A 17,484-nucleotide genomic window follows, 5' to 3' on the forward strand; every position below is an offset into this window, starting at 1 on the left:
ACAACTGGCACGCGAAGGGTTAACTGATGGCACAACCATAGCTGGACTGGCCATCGGGCATATTTGCACATTTGCTCGGTGGGCCGATGGTGATTTTTCATTTTTATGGGCCAATGATTTTTTTTTTTTTTTTTTTTGTAACGGCATAAACAATGAAAGGTGGTGGGTTGGCTAGATGCTGGCCGGTGGCTATGGCGTAGCTTCCACAGATTCAGTAACATTAGCAAGTGGTGAAGGCCAGCAGGTGGATGAGGGAAAGGGGAGGCAAGAGGAGAGACCCGAGGCGGGGCCGGTCCGAGTGTCAGGTGAACTGAACTTTAGGTAAGAAGTTATGACCTGCAGTCTATCTGGGTTAGATATAAACCAAGTTTAGGTGGAGTTTATTTTTATTTTGCTGACTTTTTACAGTCAGTTACAATAACTCGTACTGCGTACTAGCTAGCATGACGGAGTTTCTATACAACTGGGTGGGTGCTATGATGTTACTGATAGTGAACTTTATTTTATTCATAAGGTTAGTTAGTAGAGTTGCCAACCATCCCGTAAAAAGACTGAATTGTCCCGCATTCAGAGAAAATATTATGCGTTTCGTATTGAGCTGAAAAGGAACACAGTTTGTCCCGGACTTCAGCTAGAATGGAAAAAGACACAAAGCTGGATTTATTCTGTGTCTTTACGCTGCAGCTGCCTCTTCTTTTCTTATTCTCTCCCCCTCTCCCTCCTGTTGCTACTTTAATCATCAATCTGATCAATGATCAGCTGTTGTTAGAATTTATTTAATATTAATTTCTAGTATCAGCTGATGTTTGCTGGAGCCACAGCTGTAAAGCTGCTGGTCATTATGTTGGTTTGGATATGTTAGAGGGAAACATAGAGATGAAACCAGGAGATGTTCTTACTGAATCATCAGAGCTGAACAGGTGATGGAGAAACAGGTTTACCTTTTAGGTGACATGAATGAGTTGAAGGGAAGTTATGAAATTTTCAAATGTATATCGTGATAAATATTTTTGGTCATATCGCCCTGCTCTATTTGGCATCATTCTTTTCAGCACAACCTCACATGTCTGAATTTACTTATTTTTTCATTTTGACATACTGTATCAACACAACTGATCTAAAATCACACAAAAGGCATAATCCCTGAGTAGAAAAACATGATACAACCATTTAAACCAACAACTAAAACTAAAATTAGAGAACAAAAACGTGTCACAATAAGATGCCACACAAATTATTTGTGGAAGTCCAGAAAATATTTTCTGTCAACCACAAGAGGAGGAGCACACCGCAGGCCTAAAACCTGCAGGCCTGACAGCAGGAGGCGTATCACTCCCCGTTTTCCACCTGGACACAGCGTTTGTATTGCAGTTTACATTTGGTGACTTTTTAGCAGCAACTGTGACATTCACTAGTGCCCTCATTGTTGTGACACACAAAACAAAACAAATGACCACACCGCACACTAACTACACACTCCAAACATGCTAAATGTTACAAATCTCTCACATGTCAAAACTCGCTCGCTCACTCACTCTGTCGTGCCGCCGTCACTCCCAAAACATCCCCCTATTTCTAAACAACCACATGTTGCCATATAATTTTTTTGATTGGTCAATATGGTACATTTTTTCACCAATATGAAAGGGGTCCTGGTTTTTATTCATGCACTGTCCTGTAAGATTAGGATTTGACCCCAGGGGGTTAACCAGTTGATGACTTCATGGTGGCTAGAGGCATCTTTTATTTACAGTCTGTGGTTTGTACTTTTTCTCTTGATCTCTAACACCACCACATCTGCGGTAACAATTATTTCTCCCATTCAGATGACATTACTCTTTCCACCACAGATGCAACTTTGACCCCTGAGTTGGTTGTTCAGGTCTCGTATTCAGGAAACCTGCTAGTTCTTTCACCGTAACTTTCTCACATTTTTGGTTTAAACGTGGCAGAAGAGGAAATAAGGGTGATGGTTGGGGATTTTTTTTTTGGTAACCATTGATCAAAACTTCCGTTTTTCTGAGAATCAAAACTTAAAAGAGATTAGAGCATGTCGTGTGTCCTTGGTTTTTGGTCATAAAAACCCCCCAAAACAAACAAAAATGCATAGAGATGACACAGGTAGTGAACTGCTTGTGTGCATGTGCCCTAAATATCAGTGAAACTAATGAATTATTTCATAAGAAGGTCATCACAGTTCTTAGGATAATGTGTAACATAAGCAAACAAAAACTCACTGAAACTTGACCACATGTTTTAAATTGTTTAGCATGCTTCCCAGTGGACTGGAGTTACATGATAGTGAAGATGACATTTAGCTTGTGCTGAATGTGCATTTTAGGAAGTTCAATCAAAGCATAAACTGGGGTTAGTGTATATATATAAGTATTTTTCCCTTCTTATGTATTCGGGAAAGTCTGTGGTGTGCTGCTGTACGTCATAAAACCATTTATTTTTCCATCTATACCACAGTCCATCAGGTTGCCCCGAGACCAACTTTATACTCCCCCCGCTGTGTCTATCTGTGTTTCTGTGTGTATGTCTTGTATATGTAGCGCACGCCCACAGTCTCTCCACCATCATCCATTTCCTCTATTTTTTTCCTCAGCCGGGGGAGGTGAAGCTGGAACACACTATGTCTAGCATTATCAGTGGTCTTAATTTCCGTTGTGACACATAAACATCCTCTTTCTGTCACCATAGATCGCCCCACACAGGCCAGCTGAGTTCCTCTGTAACTGCCTGGTGCTCAGGGCAGGTAAACAAACTGTCCATTCAGATACTCTCACATATACTGAAATTTAGGTATAGTTGATAAATTGATTGTTTATTCAAACTCACAGTCATAGCATTCATATGATTATATTCTACTGTGAAGGATTGAGTTAATTTGTGTTTTGGTTGTTTAGTTGCTTTTTTTATGTCTGCAGTAATTGATATTTGGCGTTATGGTGCCACTGTGGGATCATTGTGCTTTAATGCACATATATGGAAAGCTTAAGGTTGGGTGTGCAGCAGTAAGAGCCACAGCTTAAGGACTTGTTCGGGATTACTGGTGTTGTTTTATAATTGTTTTTGGTTGTATCTATCTGAGAGATCTTTTGCTGTCTGTATGCATCTAGTGTTGTCTGAAACATCAGTTCTGCCTTCTGGGGTATGTCAAGGATCAGTTTTAGGTCCAGATCTCTTTTTGCTTTATATACTCCCTATAGACCAAATTATCAGACGTTACAATAATATTTCTTATCATCTCTATGCTGATGACATTCAGTTATACTGTTCTTTTAAAGCTTCTGAGTTTTATAAATGGTCTTGTTTAAATAATTGTCTGTCAGAAATCAAACAATGGTTAAATGACAACTTCCTCCAGTTAAATACATATAAAACAGAAACTTTGATTATTAAACCTGATCACATGTTCTCAGAAATTAAGCAGCATATCCGTTTTTTAGACCCTGCATTTCAGTTGATTCTCAGGTGTTATATTTGACAGCTCAATGTCTCTTGAGAAACACTTCAAACAACTGTTTCATAACTGTTTTTATCATTTAAAATAAACTCAGACTACAGGTGTTTTAGGCTACATTCACACTGCAGGCGAAAGCACATCAAATCCGACTTTTTTGACCTTATGTGACGCATATCCGATCATGGTATGACAGTGTGAACAGCACAAATCTGATATTTTCAAATCCGATCTGGGTCACTTTCGTATGTGGTACTGAATCCGATACATATCTGATGTTGTAGAAAGCGACTGCTGTTTGAATGGTCATGTCGCATTAAATCCGTCTTTTACGTCACTAACACAAGACAGACGCCAATTATCAGCGCTGGAGAAGCGCCTGATAAGACATCGCGAACGCTTCTTGGCCATCCAGTGTAGATGTTAGTGAAACTGTTGGGAAGACAACATAGGAGAAACGTGAACATTTTATTTGTACTGTATAATCTGCAGATTCTGACAGAAATCTGCAACTATCCTTTGAAGAACCGCTCCTCTCTAAAACAGCAATAAGGATAATTATTAGGCCATATGTAAATAACAAAATAACTTTACAACTTAAAGCAAAATTGGGAAACGTAACGTCAGAAACAAGACTTTATATTAAGGGCCATCAGTCAAACAATACTGTTTGGTCTGGGTCTAAACAGAGTGTGTTGTGTGTGACGTCTTCTTTTGTGCATGCGGGCCGCTTTGAGGGTTCACACTAGAGCGCATTTGCTGTCACATTTTATTTGTAGCGTGAACGAGCAGACAAAAAAATCGGAATTGAGCATTAAGACCTGCAGTGTGAACGTAGCCAAAGTCAGAACTTGAGATGATTATTCATGCTTTTATTTCATCTCGTTTGGATTATTGTAATGGTCTTTTTACTTGTCTCAACAAATCAGCTTTGGATCACTTTCAGACTGTACAGAATGCTGCGGCAAGACTTTTAACTGGCACAAACAACAGGTCAGACAGTTTTAGCTTCTCTTCATTGGTTGCCAGTAAATTTTAGGGTTCATTTCAAAATTTTAGTCGTAACTTTTAGAGCTCTTCACAGCGAAGCTCCCCAGTACATCTCTGACCTGTTGAAACCTTATGCTTCATCCTGAGCACTTAGGTCTTCAGGTCAGAGGTTACTGTTGGTCCTACGTACTAGGTTCAAAACACGTGGGCATTGGCTTTTCAGGCACTGGCACCAAGGCTGTGGAACTCTCTTCTGTTGTCTTTACGCTGTCTAGACTCCACTGACTCCTTTAAAAAGCAGCCGAAGACATTTTTTTTTATACAAACAAGCTTTTTAATTAATTTTTCATTGTTTTATATTAATTTATTTATATTTCTGGTTTTATTGTGAAGCACTTTGTGATTTTTATCTGTGAAAAGTGCTATGTAAATATTTTATTTACTTACTTACTTACTATCTCAAATAGCGAATGACCTGATATGTCACTGATTATGTCAAACATTGTATGAAAAGGAGGGGCTGGAGTTGAAGTTGGTTTGCAAAGGGGCTCATCATCTGTGGACAGGTAAACGGTGAGCCCTGTATTGATTTGCCAATTGAATGCACGATTGGCAATTGGCTAAGCTATCGGCTATTGTGCTGACATCAAGTGATCTTAGACTTTGTGACCTGCCTGTCTGATATACTTAATGTAATAAGTCTCTAAAGGTTCTCAGTCATCCAGGTGATTGTAGTCTAAGGAGCTTGGAAAGAAAAGCATCTGGACTTCTTTAAGTTGCTTGAAGATTGTGGTCTGTGGTTTCAGGCCCAGCAACACACTCGGTCAAAAACTGGTTCATCCCAAAGACAGAACTCCTAAACAAAAACTTAACAATGTGGTGTATGCTGTACAGTGTAGCGAGGAATGCCCAGACCTCTACATTGGAGAGACCAAACAGCCACTTCATAAAGGCATGGTACAGCATAGAAGAGCCACCTCCACTGGACAAGACGGCTGTCCATCTGCATCTAAAGGACAAAGGTCACTCTTTTGAGGACGCCAACGTTCACATTTTGGACAGAGAAGACAGATATTACATGACGACAAGGAGCTTGTCATCATGTAATAAAAGGACTATTCTCTGAAAAGCAAAAAAGACAGAACAATGCTTATCTGAAAGAATAATAATGGTTTGAAGTTACATTATAGTCACAATCCACTCCAAATGTTTGATATAAAATACATGCAAAGTGCTTTCAAGGGTGAGAAAACAGTGGTCCAAATGGAGATGCAGTGCTGAGGCTGTAATGAAGAAAAGGTCAGTGATTCAGGTGCAGATAAAGGGGATTTCCTTCAGTGTGTCACGGCATTAATGGTAATAAAGCTGTCACATCCGAGTCTTCATCTTTCCTTTTATCTGTGTCTCTATCTAAGTGGAAGAAACCATCGAAAGTAAACAGATCGTGGAGGTACTGTGGTTTCACTAATCGGTTTATGAACCTGCAATTTTTTTTTAAACCTGTCCTGTTCAGCAGTTGTAGCAAGCAGAATTATGGTCTGAATGCTTTGTTGTGGCAGACGTATTTTCTCTCCCAAGAGGAGCACCGTAGACTCTCTGTTGGCATCTCTTGGTAATGTTTTTCCCTAGTGGATGTTTTGCTGGAGCAGACAGGGGATAAAGGCCAGATGCTGGGTCTCCAACTGCTGCTTCCACCCCAGCCTCTGAAGTGTGGACTGACAGGTGCCACCCCATAGCCAGCAGTGATCCTGGGATGCAGTTAACTTGTCCCTTGACCCAGCCAACTCCAACGCCAGGCATCGTGTAGGGAGTGGGGTTGTAGAAGACCCGCCTACTCCCCCTCCCTGCTTGTCGATGTTAAAAATGGCCTGTTTGATTCGTGTGTTGGTATATGTGAGTGAATGAGATGTAGAAAGCGAGAATGACTGTATGAAAACTTGAATGCTGTTAAAATTCACATGAGCCCATTGACAACAGCATACCCAGCAAAACCACTTGAATGGTCCAACCAACTGTGGTCTATGCAGCTCATGTTCACCCACTGAGACCCTACGTATGTCAGTGATGTGTTGTCAGAGGAAGCGGGTGGAAGAGAAGGCTAGGGATGATTAAGACCGAGATTCAGAGGAGAGAGCCAGGAAAGCTGGTTCAGTAAGCTCTTTCAGTTTTTAGTTTTTATAATTATATTTTTATATTTACAGTAATGCCTTTGGATTTAGTCTTTAACATTTTTAGGAACACTGCAAACATATTAACCAACCATTTATCAATGAAGCCAGATGATACAAATCCACTAGTTGAATTACAGGCACGTCTTGAATTCATAAATTCAGACAAAACTGAATTTATGAATTAAATGAATTAAAAATCTGAGAAACATGGTGTCTAACCAGATACCAATAATGCCACGATCAAAATGCCCGTCTTGACCAGGGTATGCCCTTCAGTACGCATATTAAACAAATATGTATTTATATTGTGCATTCACCCAATATTTTCAAATGTAAAAACTTAAATAATGCCATAAAATATCTCTAAGCTGTCTCATAGTGATCCTGAGAAAACTGGGCTCGATTATTATCTGGTTCTAAAAACTATCCCTGAAAAGTCTTCACAGTGGAGGCTCCTTTAAAGCACCCATGTCCTAACTATCTGGTAAAAAAAATTGTATGTAAAGTAATTAGACAATTTAAATTAAAAAAAAGGCATATTCTAAGATAAAAGTGAAATAATGTGTCTGTTTCTATCACCAAGTATGTTTAGACTTTGATTTACACATAGTGAGCTTCCTCGGTTGCTATTCATCAGTGGTTAAGCATTTAAAACTTGGCTACACCTACAAAAACAAATGAAAGTCAGAACTCGATTAGAGTGGGCAGAAGTTGTACACGACATCACCGTTGTCGCCCACTTCAACCCAGTGAGAAAAGTTTGTGTCCTACATCATATGCTCAGATACCAAATGAGAACATTTATTTTAATGGGCCTTGAGAGGGGACCTATTAGGCTCTTTTGCAATTCAGAGAAGTTCACAGTTCTATATAATAATGTGTCTTAAACTTGACCTTGGAGCAGCAACTTCTGAAATTGTGCCTTTATGTCAGGAAATATTCATTAATGTTGCTTAGGCATTCAGCAGTTATCCGTCGCGCCACCGGTTAATCACAATTTTCTCACATTCCACACTTTGGACTCAACCACATTAAGATTAAAAGAGTCCCAGAAGTCTTTCTTTAATGGCCTAATATATTACTTATTGCTTTTAAATGCTTTTACCCAGTGGACCTTGTTGTGACGGCAAAACACAGACTCTGCTGTTAGTGTTTCTTTTTTTACTCGCCCTGTGTTTATACACCACTTTACATTTAATCATTGGTTGTTATTATTAATCTCTGACTCTTTTCCACAGTTTGACCTTTGTCCTATCTCCTTCCGCTCACCCACAACCAGTCGCAGTAGATGGCTGGTTCTGCCAGATGTTTCTTCCTGTTAAAAGGGAGTTTTTTCATTCCCACTCTCACCAAGTGCTTGTTTCTAGTTTTCTTTCTATTATTGTAGGGGATTGACCTTAAAACATAAAGTGTCTTGAGGTGAGTGCCTTGTTGAGATTTGGTTCTATATGAACTGAATTTAATTTAATATTAACAGAGTCTCATCCCAGCTACCATTAATTTTATTATAATGATCACAGCATTGGCCCATCATTGCTTTGATATACTGCTATATCAATACTGAGTTCACAACTTGTGCCTGTTGTTCCCAGCAGGGGAGGCCAAACAAACATTTAATCAGTTACTGCAGATTTCAATATTTCAGATTTGCCACTTTATTTCTAAAGGCTCTTCCTGATGCTTGTGAGTGGCACTAGGAATACACTGGATGGAGGTGGAGGTAAGCACTGATAACAAGAGAAATGAAAGTAAGTAGAAGATGTGTGTAAAACAGAAATAGGCAGGTAGAAAGGTAAAAATGCTAGTAGTAGAGGTCATGAAAGTGGATGAGTTTAAATAACTGGGTTCAGTCATCCAAAGCAATGGATAGTGCACAAGGGAAGTGAAGAAGAGAGTGCGGGCAGGGAGGAGTGGGTGGAGTGTTAGGAGTGATATGTTAGAGAAGGATTCAATTCAATTCAATTTTATTTATATAGCGCCAAATCACAACAAATGTCGCCTCAAGGCGCTTCATAGATACAGAGAAAAGCCCAACAATCATATGACCCCCTATGAGCAAGCACTTTGGCGACAGTGGGAAGGAAAAACTCCCTTTTAACAGGAAGAAACCTCCGGCAGAACCAGGCTCAGGGAGGGGCGGCCATCTGCTGCGACCGGTTGGGGTGAGAGAAGGAAGACAGGATAAAGACATGCTGTGGAAGAGAGACAGAGATTAATAACAGATACGATTCAATACAGAGAGGTCTGTTAATACATAGTGAGTGAGAAAGGTGACTGGAAAGGAAAAACTCAATGCATCATGGGAATCCCCCGGCAGCCTACATCTATTGCAGCATAACTAAGGGAGGATTCAGGGTCACCTGGTCCAGCCCTAACTATATGCTTTAGCAAAAAGGAAGGTTTTAAGCCTAATCTTAAAAGTAGAGATAGTGTCTGTCTCCTGAATCCAAACTGGAAGCTGGTTCCACAGAAGAGGGGCCTGAAAACTGAAGGCTCTCCCTCCCATTCTACTTTTAAATACTCTAGGAACAACAAGTAGGCCTGCAGAGCGGGAGCGAAGTGCTCTAATAGGGTGATATGGTACTACAAGGTCATTAAGATAAGATTTCACTCTTGCTCTTGATAGAGCAAGAGTGAAAGGGAAGTCCATGCGACAGTAGTGAGATATGCCGTTTGGTTTGGAGACAAACAAAAGGGAGGTGGAGTTTGTGGTGGCAGCTGAAGATGTCATGATTTTCATTGGGAGTGACCAGGATGGACAAGATTAGAAATGAGCACATCTGAGGGACAGCTGAGGTTGAGCAGTTTGGAGACAAAGTATGAGTGGTAAAGACGAGATGGTCTGGATATGTGCGCAGGAGGTATAATGTTTATACTGGACAAAGTATGTTGAAGATGGGGCTGCCAGTCAGGAGGACCAGTCGAGGTTTGTGGATGTAGTGAACAGTGTTGGGAAGGTTACTTTTAAAATGTATTCCATTACAGAATACAGAATACATGCCCTAAAATGTATTCTGTAACGTATTCCGTTACGTTACTCAATGAGAGTAACGTATTCTGAATACTTTGGATTACTTAATATATTATCATGCTGTTTACAACTACGTGAATGTACTATTTCTGTGTGATTTATTACTATTACTGAAGGTCCGCGGCTCCGAACCGTAGTAAAGGAACCTCTGACTAATACGGTTCTGTGTCGGGCTCATAGCCGAAAAATAGCTTTACTTTGTTGTCTGGGTCAACTTTGCTAGCAAGAGACAGAGAGAGGCGTTGAAAGGCCGCTCCAACGGAACTTATTGTTTTTGGAGGAAAACACGAACACGGTGTACAGTCGAGTCTTAATAACTTACTTACAACTGGGCTCGTCAGGCACTCTTCTTGGCTGCAGTGGTTATTATTATATTTACATGCTTCCAGCTCCCGTTTTTGCTTGATGACAACTCGTACTTTTCCTTTTTCTCCCTCCTCGCGCTCACAGACACATAACGAGTATGGCAGTCCATTCTCCCTGCACAGCACGGACTACACTGCCTATGATGCTACATTCTTTAGAGCTATACCTGTAGCATTCTGCCTATTAGCTTAGCACAACAACAACAAAAAGGCGCTCTCTCACCCAGGAAACACCAGAGCTAGAGCGTTGCCCTGTAACCATGGCAACCGCAACGCTGCCGCCTGGAGCAACAGAACGTAGCTGTCAAACAAAACTCAAACAGTCCTGACCCGCCACAATATGAAACAGGGAAGTACCGCCGTGTAATCCATTTATTTCAACAAAGTAACTGTATTCTAAATACCACCTTTTTAAACGGTAACTGTAACGGAATACAGTTACTCATATTTTGTATTTTAAATACGTAACGGCGGTACATGTATTCCGTTACTCCCCAACGCTGGTAGTGAAGGACATTAAAAGGGCTGATGTGACAGAGGAGGATGCTAGGATAGGGTGCGATACAGGCTGATGGTCACTTGTGCTGACTTCTAAAGGAATCGGTCTAAAAAAGATCTGCCACTAGTGTCAAAGCTAAAACATTGAACCATGCTCTTCATAAATCGTTTTCTGAGACGTTGCAAAGGCAGCATAATTATCCTCATTACCCTTCTTTGCAACATTACCACTCTTTCCCATGCACTTGATTTGCATTTATAGAAAAACACTTTCTTTCTATCTTCACTTTTTGCAGAAATTTACATTTTGTGTAATTTGTGTGTCTTTATCTTTATTGCACTTTCAGGCTTGCAATCTTGGATGTACTGATTTAAATAAGTAAAAAAAGATAAATTTTTTTGTATTCTTGCTTTCCAGTGAGCTTGTCCAGAAAGTAAAAACCGCTTAGTTATTTGCAGAAATGTTGTTTGTTTAATCAAATGATCTGCAGCCCACATTTCTGGTAAATTCATACTTTCCATTTCATTCACACAGGGAGACGATGGGCACATTTCTTGGACAATACACCCACATTTTTTGGTACTCTGCTCCCAAAACAGCAAAGTGTGATGGTTGTGGGGAGTGGGGAGCACTGTGGAAAAGGTTTCTGCAGCTGGCTGAGTCATTATGAACCTATTTATGCATCAGAAAGGACAGTATCAGAGGGACAGTGAAGGGGAGAGAAGCCTAGATAAACATTTGACACTTTTCTATAGAAAATCAAAAGTGCACATGTGGCAGGGCCAGATCAAACTACAGTGGATAGATAGGAGATTGAAATTGAGATTCAAAGAAAAAAGAAAGGGAGAGGAGAGGGAAAAAACTGACAGCGAGAGAAAGAGAGAATCAGAGACAAAAAGAGAGATAGGTGTCCCTACATATGGACAGGGGAGTCCCCAAGGCCCTGCTATGGTGAGGCTTATTTGTCCCACCTCCACACTGGGCTAGAGGCTTTATCTTGTATCTCGAGTGGGCTTTTGTCAAAAGTGTTTATGTCTGGCTATTTAACGTCACCTTTCCTAAACAGACTCATAGAGCTTTAAGATGGTATGGGGATTCCCCCCTGTAGCTTTCTGCCCGTATCTGTCAAGTTCTCCAGCCTGCAAAAAGCTTCATAGACATGTTAAAGGCATTTGTGAGCAATTTATAGACATTAAAGGCATACTGTACAATTCCAGGAAGCCTTCTGCTGACTAAAATAATAAAAACTGGTGGACCCCCTTAGAGCTGTTGTTAATGCACCGTCAAAAGAAAAGGTACAGTCCCTGTAGACATTGGATGCCACTCTAGCTTTTTTTTTTTTTCTTTTCTTTTTTTGGGAGAACGTTGTAGTCTCAGTTTCAGACAGGCATTTGAGTTCACTCTATGAGTGTTATCTTCATAATAAGTGAAGTTTGAAAGAATCAGTTGAGATTACATTAGAAATCGAGTTTCTGTGACTGCCGTGTTAATCAGTGGCAGATACACAGAATAATAAAGATACTACAAGAATGCATGTGGAAAATGCTGAACACTAATCATGCAAATTACAGTATAAACCACACATAAGTATAAGCATGGGCTTGACTTGCATCTTTGTATATTATCGTGACTGTTTGGGATTTTTATCTTATATCATTCACAGTGTTGGCTTCTTTGTCTTTTTACCCTATCTTGCACAGACACATATGGGTTAGATGCTTAATGATCTCTTGAGACCTTTCTGCAAGAGACCATGTTCTGCAAATATCACAGAGTCAGAGATCTGTGTGTGCATGGTTAAGGTCAAGTGTATTACATCAACAATAGAAACGGGAGTGCTTAATGTACCTATATGTAGAAATGATTTCATTTGCTATCTCATATAATGATGTGGCTTTTCAAAGTGTAGCCTGCAGACCAAAGATGTATGTAACACAATCTCAGTGGTGATAGGATTTAGGACAGGACCACCCTCCCCCAGAGTCTAAATGGTGGTGGTGGTGAAGATGAAGACTGAGGTTTGAATGGACCTCTGGTTTAGGTGTCTGAGGGGAGGTGGGAGGGGTCTGAAAGGGAGATTAAAACCATGTGAAGCACAAGCTCCAAGATGATGGGTGAGAAGATTTGACTACAGTACTGATGTCAGTATTGTGATTGACAGCGTGGGAAAGATGTAGTCATGTAAAGAACAGAAAAGCAGCCAAACACCTAGGAAAGCAGGCAGATGAGTGATTACAGATCTACCTTATTGAACTTCATAAAATAGAGATAGTATCAAGAATTCGACCCGCCATCTCAACTAGTGATTAAAAAACCCCCCAACAGCACATGAGCACCAATATAAAATACTAAAAATGCAGGCATTTTTCCCACGCAGCCTTTAATCATATGCTCATACCACTCAGTCATAAATGAATAATTAGAAACTTGACCTGTATTTCAGGAAGGCAACTTTAAGTGTGATGATTTTATTGATAATAAATGAGAAAAGAGACAATTTGCAATGTTACGGGAAACATTTTGATTGCTTTTACCAAATGTAAGACTGCTGCACCTGTGCAGTTTGGTGTCTTATAAATCCTTTCATATATGGCACAGCATTTAGAACAATTTAACTCCTGCATAGCTCAACAATGGCACAATTAAAGCCAGTGACAAAAGTCCCTATCGTTTTATAGTTTGTAAGATTTATTTTAAAGTAATTTAGGACTAGTGTTTAGTTATTAAAAACTTGAACTAATTAACTTGGCTATTAAGTAGCATGAAAAGGTGAAGGAAATGCCTTATTAATGTTTTTTATTATTATTATTATTATTAGTCAAATTTGTCAGTGCAACCTGTCTGTTCTGATTTTTTTTTGCCTGCCCCGTTTGGCTCTTTTGCCATCAGAATTATTGTCTAAAGGTGTCTGTTGAGATTTTGAGATGAGGGATGTTGACATGACTGTAAGTAAATAAGTCTGTCCTACACTATTTCTGCAATAACTCAGAGGTTAACAATAATGATAAATTGTAGCTAAAAGTGGGATGGGTTTTTCAGATCACAGCTACATAAATCAACCGTCAGTCAAGAAAAGACCACAACAATGGAAATCTGCCGTCATATTGCTTTTACTTTGTTGATATCACAGAAACCAACCTTTATGCTGTGGGAGGGTGATATAACCAAGTTTTTGTTTACTACTGAGTAAATGAACATTTTAACTGTTTTAAATGTAATTAGTGGTGGGCCCCAAATGAAACCTAAAGGGCAAATAAACTCACTGTTCAACTAAGAAGGTAGTCCCAGTTTTGACGTTACTCATTTTTCATGCTAACGCAGACACACACTGACAAGGTGAAAAAATTCCATACACGTGCTCACACACACCTTCACATATCTTAGAAACATTACGCATCATTTAGAAATGATTTACAGCAACAGTGGGGATCTCAGGTCTGTTTTGACCTCCTCTCAGTTTATTCTTTTTTTGGCTAGGAGAAAGATAAAATCTGTACATCGAATATGAAGAGAGACATTGTTAGCTTAGCTGGAATTTAAAAACTGTCATAATGTGAAATTGCTGCCCTCTAACCAAAACCCCAAAGCCCCCAAATTAATATTTTATATCTAATTTGTTACATCTATATGAAAACCAAAGTTCAATCAAGAGCAACATGGCTGCATAAACCTTAACCTGTAGTTAGAGTCAGGCTATTTCTGACCCACCCTTTGAAATCTTGAGTAAAAAAAATACAAATAAAATCAGTGATTAAACTAGCAGGTGAAAGCAGCAGCTTCTTCTTTTTTCCATTTTTTCTTTTAGCCCGAAATCTTTAAAGTTTAAATTTGGCTTTGATAGTCTGTCGTTTTTAAATCTCTTAAAGTCTTTTTGTTATCTTTGTTAATTCCTTTAATGCCATTTTCCAGGGCTGACAATTAGACTCCTACTTTGGATATAGCTTACAATCGGAATACATCCAGTTCTAGAAGTCAGAATAGAAACGGAGACTATTTTTGTTGCAGGTATTCCAGAAAAAGATACTACGGATGTGGGTGGCATGGTGGTGCAGCGGTTATCGTGCGAAGCAGGCTATCACTTTCCTGGCTGTCTAAGGCCTTCTTCTCCTTCTCTGGAGTTCCTTTTGGTATTCAACCTTCAGTCCAAAGACAATAATGTTTGGTTCATCAGTGACTTGACTGTAGATGTACAGATGTATAGACTTCTGTATAGATTGGCAGCCTTTTCAGGCTGTAGCCCTTCTCTCACCCTGTGACAGCTGAAAGAGACTCAAATCTCCTCATGACCCTGATTTGGATGAGTGTTAAATGAAGGAAAACTGTTATCTTTGCTTGAGTAAATAAAAGAAACCCTGCAATAACAGAAATCCCACTAATTAAAATGTTGTATCTGAGTTACATTTGTATGAAAACCAAAGTGTAGCAAAAAGTAGCGTGCATATTCTAACATAACTTTGATATTTCTGTGTTTGTTTTTTCTGGGCAATCCTGCTTCCTCTGGGAATCTATAGAAATCAATGTTTGGTTAATCACTGACTCGAGGAATTTACTGCAGATGTGGATGTGAGAGTGTGTGGTGTGTCTCTATTTCTCTTTAGACTTGCAACCCCTGCAGGGTATTAACATTTTGCAGACACATGACCACTAACCAAGCGACATTAACTTGCTAATATTTTGAACAGGTGATAGTCAGGCTGACAGTTTATGGTAAAGTGTCATGCAGGCCTGCAGGCTTTGGTCAGCGGTCCCCTGGCAACCACCCGTTGCTGGAAAAACATGCATTGCCCAACTGGGTGGAAAAACCTTGCATTGCCTTGGTCATGCTATCATATTGCTTATTGATTATTTTCAAATGTTCAACAGTTACAGCTTACACCCCCCCCCCCCCCCCCCCCCCAAAAAAAAAGAGCATCCCCTGTTTCATCCAGCAAGAGTCAGCAAGCTCCATAAAGCATTGCCAGATGGTCGGAAAGGCACATTTTTCCCAGCAACAAGTGGTTGTGTCATGTCCAATATGAGGGCCAACTCTTGAGCAAAGTGCAAATTGACATGAGAAATCTCAATATCCCACCTCTATCTATGTGTCACACACACACCCACCCACACACAGGGATAATACGTCAGGCTATTTCTTACCTGCTGTTATGAAATACCTTATGATTTTTTTTTTCTTAAGTTTCATTTTGGGATTTTAAATGTAAACATGAATTTTTGTTTAATGACTTACAAAATTTAGTTATCTCTGTTATTTTGTAAAACACTGAATTGTTGTGTGTAATGTCATTTCACATGGCAAACAATAAATACATTTGGAGAACTTCTAATCTTGTACAAACTTGTTCTTGTTCTTGATGCCACAACAGAAAGTGAGAGCATTGGCATGTCAGGTATACCAGTAAAATGTTTTACTGTTGTTTTTGTGGGTTACTCAGTTCCTGGTATCACCATCCTGGTGGTCTGGGGCCTTTCTATGTGGAGTATGCATCTTCTTTCTGTGTTTCTGTAGATTTACTGTGAATATTCCAGGAAATCTACAAATACCAGAGGAATAAATGTTTGATTAGTCAGTCGTGACTAATCAGTTGATGAGTTTGTAAACTTTAAGCTTTTCCTTGTGATTTGGTCTCTTTTCTTTTCACACGGAGATAAATCCAAGTGAACTCCAAGTGAACCAAAATGCACCACTACAAGCCACTTGAGAATGTTTGGCTTGCTTATTGGCCAGGTGTGTAGGACAGGAGCAACGAAAAGTAATACAGGAAGAAGGTGCTGTGTTCCAGACAACTGGAGAAGATGGAGAATTGACATTTATTTTATGGCTAGCTGCCGGAAAAGACCTTTGCACATCTATAGTACCTTGCCGTATTCAGAATTAAAAGCATATGTGTCTACAGGAAGTCTTTTTTTTAGCTCATACTTGCAATGTACACTTGGTAGTTGGGTTGGATCAAAGTAAACAAACAAACCGCACTGACGTTCATTTGGAGGAGACCACCTCCTCCAAAGGGTCTTGGTGCGGTTGTTTTTGTTGGCACCTGAGTGCGATTACTGTGTTCACACATACGCAAGCGAACCACACCAATGGGGAAAATTCACCAGTGACCACAGACCAGCAACACAAGTGACATCACACCAATGACCAAGTGACCACTGGCGTGGATGTAATTGTGTGTGGTTGACTCTCTCTCTCTGTTAGCTTGTAATGGACTGCCTACCTGTCCAGGATGTATCCCACCTCTTAACCCATGACAGCTGGCAGAGGCTGTTTACTTTTTGCAACCTACTTTTAGTCTATTGTTATTTGTTGTGAAACTTCAAATTGAACTGAGCTATATTTTGAACAATATTTTTCTGGATGCACATATGTCAACCAACGCTAATGATGTCAAGATCAAAGCTCGGAAAGTTCCAATTCAAATGCCAGATGCTTATCTTAAAAATAAGCATCTTTATCTTAAAAATCCGTATTGCATGACTGAAAATTGAAGCAACTCAAATACTAAAAGACAAAACAAAAACTGACACTCAGGTGTCATGCACACTAGGGGTGCAACGATACACAAAATTCACGGTTCGGTTCGATACTTTGGTGTCACGGTTTGATATTTTTTTGATACAAAAGAATGTTTATGCCTTTTTAATTTGTCATTTATTAAAATTACAAATAGATATTTTAACTCAAATATACAGTTTTTAAATATAATGTTGCTGAAACAACAAAATAATAATAATAAAAAATCTATCTGATCGAGAAATCACTCATCTTTGGAAAAGAGAGTTATACTATACGCTTCTTCTGGGATATATTCTCAGCAGCATGTTAAACATATCAGGTCCCCATAAGGAGAATCATGTGCTAACGGCTGTCTAAATGACTCGGGTAAAGTTTGTAGCATGCGTGCTTGTTGTTTTTGTCTGCTTCCACTTGTCTTTGTACTAGGATGATGTCGGTGTAAATGTGC

The 17,484-nt window shown here is 39.6% G+C and overlaps 1 long non-coding RNA gene across 1 annotated transcript in view; it reads right to left on the minus strand.

Annotated features, from left to right (window-relative positions):
* Positions 1-15,352, minus strand: part of LOC146490903 (uncharacterized) — a 37,428-nt gene extending 22,076 nt beyond the window's left edge. The window contains exon 1 of the long non-coding RNA XR_014872552.1: positions 25-15,352. This is a non-coding gene — a long non-coding RNA (uncharacterized LOC146490903). The remainder of the gene's footprint in view (positions 1-24) is intronic.
* Positions 15,353-17,484: the final 2,132 nt, after the last annotated feature.

This window comes from Neolamprologus multifasciatus, chromosome 23, assembly GCF_963576455.1.
Source record: "Neolamprologus multifasciatus chromosome 23, fNeoMul1.2, whole genome shotgun sequence".
In the NCBI taxonomy this organism is placed as follows: domain Eukaryota; kingdom Metazoa; phylum Chordata; class Actinopteri; order Cichliformes; family Cichlidae; genus Neolamprologus; species Neolamprologus multifasciatus.